The sequence below is a fragment of the Leptonychotes weddellii genome, chromosome 8 (genome assembly GCF_054177405.1).
Source record: "Leptonychotes weddellii isolate Sample4059 chromosome 8, ASM5417740v2, whole genome shotgun sequence".
Taxonomy (NCBI): Eukaryota; Metazoa; Chordata; class Mammalia; order Carnivora; family Phocidae; genus Leptonychotes; species Leptonychotes weddellii.
Window position 1 is genome coordinate 76214395 of NC_138376.1, and position 9253 is coordinate 76223647.

Genomic DNA, 9253 nt, shown 5'->3' on the forward strand with positions numbered 1-9253 from the left:
GTATAGATTGCTTGGGTAGTATAGACATTTTAATAATATTTTTCTCACAATCCATGAGCATGGGATGTTTTTCCATTTCTTTGTATCTTCTTCAATTTCTTTCATCAGTGTCTTATAATTTTCAGCACACAGATCTTTTGCCTCTTTGGTTAGGTTTACTCCTAGGTATCTTATTGTTTTGGGTGCACTAGTAAATGGGATTGATTTCTTTAATTTTCTTTCTTGCTGCTTCATTATTGGTGTATAGAAATGAAACAGATTTTTGCACATTTATTTGTATATCTTGTGACTTTACTGAATTTGTGTATCAGTTCTAGAAATTTTTTGGTGGAGCTTTTTGGGTTTTCTATATAGAATATCATGTTGTCTGCAAATAGTGCAAGTTTGACTTCTTCCTTGCCAATTTGGATGCCTTTTATTTCTTTTTGTTGTCTAATTGCTGAGGCTAGGATTTCCAGTACTAGTTAAATAACAGAGGTGAGAGTGGACATCCCTGTCTTGTTCCCGACCATAGAGGGAAAGCTCTCAGTTTTTCCTCATTGAGGATATTAGCTGTAGGTCTTTTGTATATGACCTTTATTACATTGAGTATGTCCTCTGTTTCCCTACTTTGTTGAGGGTTTTCATCAAGAAAGGATTTTGTACTTTCTTAAATGCTTTTTCTGCATCTTTTGAGGGGATCATATGATTCTTTACTTTATTAATGTGGTGTATCACATTGATTGATTTGCGATTATTGAACCACCCTTAAATCCCACTTGATCATGGTGAATAATTCTTTTAATGTACTGTTGGATTCAATTTTCTAGCATTTTGTTGAGAATCTTTGCATCCATGTTTATCAGGGTTATTGGTCTCTAAGTTCTCTTTTTTAGTGGAGTCTTTGTCTGGTTTTGGAATCAGGGTAATGCTGACTTCATAGAATGAGTTTGGAGGTTTTCCTTCCATTTCTACTTTTTGGAATAGTTTGAGAAGAATAGATATTAACTCTTCTTTAAATGTTTGGGAGAATTCCCCTGTGAAGCCATCTGGCCCTGGACTTTTGTTTTTTGGGAGATTTTTTTATTACTGATTCAATTTCTTTGCTGGTTATGGGTCTGTCCAAGTTTTCTATTTCTTCTTGTTTCAGTTTTGGTAGTTTATATGTTCCTAGGAATTTATCCATTTCTTTCAAATTGTCTTATTTGTTGGCATATAATTTTTCATAATATTCTTTTATAATGCTGTATTTCTGTGGTATTGGTTGTTATTTCTGCTCTCTCATTTGTTATTTTATTTATTTAGGTCTTTTTTCTTTTCTTTTTGATAAGTCTGGCTAGGGGTTTATCACTAATTTTGTCAAAGAACCAGCTCCTGGTTTCATTGATTTGTTCTACTGTTTTTTGTTTGTTTGTTTCTGTATCATTTATTTCTGCTCTAATCTTTATTATTTTCCTTCTTCTGCTGCCTTTAGGCTTCATTTGTTGTTCTTTTTCTAGCTCCTTTAGGTATAAGGTTAAGTTGCTTATTTGAGATTTTTCTTGCTTCTTGACGTAGGCCTGTATTGCTATATACTTCCCTCTTATGACCACTTTTGCTGCATCCCAAAGGTTTTGGACTATCATGTTTTCAATTTCATTAGTTTCTATGTATTTTTTTATTTCCTTTATAATTTCCTGGTAACTCTTTCATTCTTTAGTAGGATGTTCTTTAACCTCTATATATTTGTGGTCTTTCCAGATATTTTCTTGTGGTTGACTTCGAGTTTCATAGCATTGTGATCTGAAAATATGCATGGTATGATCTCAACCTTTCTGTACTTGTTGAGGTCTGATTCGTGAGCTAGTACGTGATCTATTCTGGAGAATGTCCCATGTGTGTTTGAAAGAATGTGTATTCTGCTGCTTTAGGATGAAATGTTCTGAAGATATCTGTTAAATCCATCTGGTCCAGAGTGTCATTCAAAGCCCTTGTTTCCTTGTTGATTTTCTGCTTACATGATCTGTCCCTTGCTATAAGTGGGGTATTAAAGTCCCCTACTATTATTGTATTATTATCAATGAGTTCCTTTATGTTCGTTATTAATTGTTTTATATATTTGGGTGCTCCCAAGTTGGGGGCATAAGTCTTTACAATTGTTAAATCTTCTATTGGAAAGACTCCTTTATTATGATATAGTGCCCTCCTTCATCTCTTGTTACAGTCTTTGGTTTAAAATCTAGTTTGTCTGATATAACTATGGGGCTACTTGAGCTTTCTTTTGATGTCCACTGGCATGGTATATTTTTCTCCATCCCCTCACTTTCAATCTGGAGGTGTCTTTGGGTCTAAAATGAGTCTCTTGTAAGCAACATATAGATGGGTCTTACATTTCTATCCATTCTGATACCCTTTGTCTTTTGATCAGAGCATTTAATCCATTTACATTTGGAGTGATTGTTGATAGATATGTATTTGTGCCATTTTATTACTTGTTTTGTTATTTTTTCTGGAGATTTTCTCTGATCCCTTCTAGTCTTTGTCACTTTTGGTCTTTCTTTCCCACTTTAATATTTCTTGCAGGCCTGGTTTAGTGGTCATGAACTCCTTTAGTTTTTGTTTGTCTGAGAAACTCTTTATTTTTCCTTCTATTCTGAATGATAGCCTTGCTGGATGGAATATTCTTAGCTGCATATTTTTTTCCCTTTCAGCATGTTGAATATATCATGCCACTTCTTTCTGGCTTGCCAAGTTTCTGTGGATAGAGCCGCTGCTAACCTTATTTGTCTTCCCTAGTCATTTAGGGACTTCTCTTGTCTTGCTGCTTTTAGGATTTTTTTTCTTTATCTCTGTATTTTGCAAATTTCACTATAATAGGTCTTGGTGTTGGCCTGCTTTTGTTGACTTTAATGGGAGTTCTCTGTGCCTCCTGGATTTGGATATCTGTTTCCTCCCCTAGTTTAGGGAAGTTTTCAGCTATAATATCCTCAAACAAACTTTTTGCTCCCTTTTCTCTCCTCTTCTTCTTCTGGGACTCCTGTAATGTGAATGCTATTACTCTTGGAGTCACTGAGTTCCCTGTTTACTTCCATGATCCAAGATTTTTCTTTACTTCTTGTTCAGCTTTATTATTTTCCATAATTCTATCTTCTCTGTCACTTTTTCATTCCTTTTCTTCTTCCATCCTTGTGGTCATTACATCCAGTTGGTTTTGAATCTTGTTTATTGTATTTTTCATTTCAGCCTGATTGGTTTTTAGCTACTTTGTCTCTGTGGTAAAAATCTCCCTGATGTCTTCTATGCTTTTTTCAAGCCCAGCTAGTATCTTTATGATTATTGCTTTGAATTCTGGATCAGACATATTACTTATATCTATTTTGACTAGATCCCTTGCCATGACCTTTTCTTATTCTTTCTTTTGGAATGAATTCCTCCATCTTGCATTTTGTCTGGATCTCTATCTTATTCTGTGTGTTAGGAAAGCCTAATATGTTTCCTGCTTCTGAGAGTAATGGCTTTATGAAGAAGAGTTCATATAATGTCCAGGGCCTGGCACTTCAGGAAATGTCTCTGGTGTGTACTGTGTGTACCCTGCTGCTGTGTTTTTGGCTGCTCTATCCCCCAGGTCAGTCCTCTGCAGAGTTTTTCCTTGCCTGCAGTGGGTAGTGTTTGGACCTTGGTCAGAGTGTGGTGAGTTTTAACTTAGGTGTGCTCTGGTCTGCTTGCTAAGAGAAACCTGATGCTATTTCCACTAGATCTAAAGCTCTGCAAAACTCTATGGTCAGTAGACATGGTACATACAGGGATTTGTACTGGTCTTCTTGGAGAAGGGCCTACTGAGGTAATCATGAGGCACACTTGCCCTAGAAAAACAGTACCAAGGGAATGCAGGGGGGTGAGTCTTGGTGCAAGCAGGTTAGGCAGCCAGTGTTGGCACTGTGCTGTTTAGTGATGTTAGTTTATGCTGAGGGGTAGGGCAGGGGAATGGCACCGGCCAGCTCCTTTGTCCCTGGAAAAGGGAGTCTGTGCTTGCTGCTTTCATGGAAGCACTTTCAGAGCAGCGAATAATTTCCCCTCCTGTGTCACTGATTTCACACTGTCAGTCGCTGGGTTGCTTGCCTGCCTAGAGCAGTGCATTGCACCTTGGGTTCTACACTAGCCAGGCCTGCTGCCTTTTAAAATTCCAAGCTTTAGGGACTAGTGTGGCGGGAACCTGTACTGGTCCTCTCGGAAAAGGTCTCCCTGTACTGAGACTGATGCAAGTTTGTCCCAGAAGGCATTTGCACCAAAGTGCAGACGCTTTGGATTTGGAACAATATGGCTAAATTGCCAGTGTCCTGGTTAGCTGCCCTCAGCAGGTGTCTCTGTGCCTATGCTGAGGGGCGGGGGAGGGAAATGGCCCCTCTTGGTTCTTTTGTCCCCAGATAAGCAATGCCACCTTTCACAGATGTGCTCCAAAAAGTACAAACAGTCTCTCCCCCCGTACCTCTTGGGTGATCCTTAGATCATGCAGTCTGCCCAGCGGTTGTTTGCCTGCCTCTGCTCAAGGAGTAGGGCAGCATCCTCAGGTCTCTATCACAGTCAAGCCTGGGACCTCTGAAATTCCAGTCTTTGAGCCCTGCTGGTTGCAAAAACTCATGAAATTCATCCCCTCTTGTTTCCCCAGATCAACGGCTTTGGGGAAGTGTTCTCCTGTGCTTATCTCGGCACACTCCACTCTCTCCCCTTTCTCTGGGACCAGGGCTCCCTCCCCTCTGCAGCACTCATGATCTGGTTTCTCTGCCAAACCACTCCTCTGCCCTTCCTACTTTCCTCAAAGTGGTCTCTTCTTTCCCTCTAGTTGTGCAGTTTGTTCTATTAGCCCTCAGTTCAATTTCTTGAGTATTCAGAATGATTTGATAATCATCTAGCTGTGTTCGAGGAGGAGGCAAGCCTAGGGTTCTCCTACTACACTGCCATCTTGGCTCTCCCCTTATTTGCTTTTCTAAGAATTTTGAAATCTAAAATCACAGAAACAATAATATGTTTAAATAACAGGGAGCATTTCTTTGAAAATATTATTTACCACTTATATCAAGTATCTTAAAAACGTTAATTTTCTTCTGCATTGGTTAAAAATCACCTGCGGCTTTGGCTGTGGCTGTGGGTGAGATTTGGCACCCAGAGCCGCAGGGGACCTCAGCGCACTGCCCTCTCATGGGTGTGGGGAGGTGAAACCCAGGCCCCAACCTGCTTGCCCACTCGTGGGCCTGGTGCCCACCACACATGCTCTGGCCTCTGACCCCTGACCCTGTGTTCTGCTGACAGGACATCAGTGTCCACTGGTGAGTCCCATGCCGCCAGGACTGCAGAGGGAAGGGGAGCTCTGCTCTCAATCCTCAATAAAACTGTTGGTCTGAAAAAAATGTTAATTTTCTTTCTTTCAGTATTATAACTTAATCCTAAGGAGATTTTCAAAATGCAAAGATTTTATCAAAAAGGTGTTCAAATTAAGGTGTTATTTGAGATACCACCTCACACCAGTCAGAATGGCTAAAATTAAGGTGTTATTTCTATAGCTAAATTATAATACATTTAACCCATAGAAAAATACTGATGATATGGTGTTTAATAATAAGGTAGGAATCAAATGGCATAACCAGTACCAGAACTTAAGCAGTACCTGTCTTAGGGGTGACTGGGTAGCTCAGTCTGTTAAGCATCTGCCTTCAGCTCAGGTCATGATCTCAGGATCCTGGGATCGAGCCCTGCGTCAGGCTCCCTGCTCAGCCGGGAGCCTGCTTCTCTCTCTGCCCCTCTCCCCCGCTCATTCTCTCTGTCAATCTCTGTCTAAAATAAATAAATAAAATCTTTAAAAAAACCCAAATAATAAACCCAAATTTAGCTGGTTTATTATAAATGATTTTTATTTTCTTCTTTATATTTTTCTGTATTTAAATTTTATTTTAAATGAATTTAAATTTAAAAACTATTCAAAAAATAAATATTATTTGAAAATGTCACTGTAAAACTATTTTGCTGACTCTCAAACTTCTGAAAGGAAATTAACCAAGAACTTTGCTTTTCAGGATCATAGATTGAGGGAAAAAAGGAATAATGCATCATAATTAGAATTTTAAAAATTATCTTAGAATAAATGCCATTCCAACTATTCCCAAATTTCAGTATTGATTATAATTATCTATCTTTAAAATTTATATTATAAAATCTGAGAATTATTATAACTTTATTTTAATTTAGGAAATTATTGTGGATATTTTTGTTTTGTTTGTCTTTGTATGAGTTAGAATCTATAGGGAAAAGCACTTTGTTAGTGACTCCAAAATGGACAATGTTGGGGCGCCTGGGTAGCTCAGTTGTTGAGCGTCTGCCTTCGGCTCAGGTCATGATCCCAGCGTCCTGGGATCGAGCCCCGCATCAGGCTCCCTGCTCTGCGGAGAGCCTGCTTCTCCCTCTCCCACTCCCCCTGTTTGTTCCCTCTCTCGCTGTGTTTCTCTCTGTCAAATAAATAAATAAAATCTTTAAAAACAAAACAAAAAAAAAACAAAACAAAACAAAAAAAAACAAAATGGACAATGTTTATCATTCTGAAGATTTTGATTGTTATTTTTGATTTTCATGGCACAATACAAGCTAGAGTATCATGTTTCTGAAGTGCTGAGGCTGGAGTATTTTGCCATAAAGTAATTAAGTACAACTGATTACACACAGGGCAAGTTACAAACTTTCTCCATAGTCTCAGATGGTGTATGTCCTTGACTTTCTCTTCGGTGTCTGGGATGTCCTGATAACCTAGGCGTACTGATCCCTTTCTTAGTTTCCTCGGTGAGACAGGGTTGCTGACAGGTAGATTAACTTGTTCTGGACTTAAAAGGATTTGTCTTTTGACTTGGAATGGGGCGCTTCTCACTTCTTGTAGGATGGTGGTTTCTGAAAGAGAGTAAACTAACCAACACAAATAGTGTACTTAATCTTCATTTGTCAAAGCTGTGGGTGCTCTGCTTCTTCTATTTACATAATAAAAAGTTAAATAAATTTCTGCAAGATTCAATTTCTACAAATTTTCTATTTTTAAGTTGTGCAAAGAAGTTTTTATAACTTAGTTGGTAAGAATAAGTAAGAAAAACAGTTCAGTGTTTATTTGAATCTGCTGTAGAATAAAATTATTTGCCTTATTTATATATTCCTTTCCCTTCCAATTTATCTATAGCAATTACTGAAATATTATAAGATGGCCAGGTGTAATTTTGTAATGATAATGAAAATTCAGGAGATGGAAAGTCTATGTTTTAATTAGGTCCACATGTTTCTTAAGAAATTTTCTTAAAAATACATGTAAAATTAATTTATACCTTAAACAAGTAAAGATTAAATTTTTCTGTCTGTTAGTAAATATATGCAGTTACTAGACTTGTATTTGATTAAAAGGTGTAATCTCTTTTCTATACAGCTGCCTTATTCAGTTTCATTGACAATTCCCAAAGGTGGTCCTAGAAATTTCAAAAGCTTTTGAGTTAAAAAAAAAACAAAACTTTTGAGTTTGAAACTACTCTATGCTCTTTTCTATTTGATTAATGATTCAATTTTTTTTTCTAAATGAGTTATTTTTGTCCCCGGTGATATTACTGAGTTAGTTGTTATCATTAAATAATCACTTATAGATATCACTTAGGTTAGATTTCAGTGTTTGAAACCAATTTGCTGATTGCCTAATAAATGCACATTACTATACCTATTTCTAGGAATCAGGGGACTGTGATGCTTGATGGGGGTCAAAGAAATAGAATTTATGTCCCTTATGTTTGAGAAATATAGTTTCTTCTCAAAAGAAGTGTTTTTCCCTAATAAACTGAAATGATATAAAAAGGGGTAACTCTCAGTTTGTTTCCTGAGATTAAGAGGGTTACTGGAGTGGTGGGGGGTGGGAGGGATGGGGTGGCTGGGTGATAGACATTGGGGAGGGTATGTGCTATGGTGAGCGCTGTAAATTGTGTAAGTCTGTTGAATCACAGACCTGTACCTCTGAAACAAATAATACATTATATGTTAAAAAAAAAAAAAAAAGAAGATAGCAGGAAGGAAAAATGAAGGAGGGGAAATCGGAGGGGGAGACGAACCATGAGAGACTATGGACTCTGAGAAACAAACTGAGGGTTCTAGAGGGGAGGGGCGGGAGGATGGGTTAGCCTGGTGATGGGTATTAAAGAGGGTACGTACTGAATGGAGCACTAGGCGTTATATGCAAACAATGAATCATGGAACACTACATCAAAAGCTAATGATGTATGGTGATTAACATAACATAATAAAATAAAATTTAAAAAGAAGGGGGTAACTCAGTTTAGCAAGAAGAAAGTGTTTCTTTTTTCTGAAATAGTATTCGGCTTTATTACTTGTATCACTTAGGCTCTAGAAGGAAACAAACGGCACACTCCACTCTGGTAATTAGGCTCAGTTAATGAATGGGCTATTTGTAGGATGTGGGCAGAATTAAGGTAAATCAACCAGGCTAACCACCATGGCAGATCTATAGGAGATCTGCATTGGGAAGGGAAAGGAGTGGTTACTAGAATCCTGAGAGAGCTGTAGCTGAAGGACCAGGCCAGAGGACCAGGCCGGAGCTGTGGGTGTAGATAGACGTGTAGCCCTGGCTAACCTGCCTGCATCTGGCAAAGAGGAAGCCAGGGGCATAAATACCACCATCTCTTTCCTTCTGCCTTTTGAATGGCTACTGGTGCCTTTCACTGGTCAAACCCAAGCAGAATCCAGAAGGCAAAGCGTACAGGTTAGCCTCCTGGTTACAGAGCATGGTGGAGAAGGATGGAAAACATATCTGGAGGAGATTCAACACCACATTTAGCATTTGACCATAAATTTTGAGATAGTACAGATGTAGCATGGTTCTTTAGTGTTATCAGGAAGAAAATAAGGTGAACTTGGCAAGTTTTTATACTTGAAATGCAAGTGGCTTAATATTGTTGCCAAAACAATATTGGAACAATTTTAGAATAAGGTCCTAAAGACAAATAAATTGCATTTTACACAGTCAGTGGAATAATACTGATCCATTAGTACATGATCCATCATCAGTTTTCACGAGTCACTGTGATTTTTAGCTTAAAAACTGTAGCATGTTGGAGGTAGACTCATACCAAGCTCTTCAGATTCAGTGGGGGAGGGATTAGGTAAAGTGGGTTAGGTTAACAGTAGCTAAGATGAAGAGTTATAGGTAACATGTTTTACACCAGTCTCCTGTACTATTTCTAAGGTCAATAGTTTTGCTTGCCATGCCTTA

At 38.2% G+C, this 9253-nt stretch overlaps 1 non-coding gene across 1 annotated transcript; it reads left to right on the forward strand.

Moving 5' to 3' along the window:
• Positions 1-5064: 5064 nt before the first annotated feature.
• On the forward strand, positions 5065-5191 carry LOC115941552 (small nucleolar RNA ACA64). Its single transcript, XR_004076287.1, has one exon. It is a non-coding gene; the product is annotated as a small nucleolar RNA ACA64 (small nucleolar RNA).
• The last annotated feature ends 4062 nt before the right edge of the window (positions 5192-9253 follow it).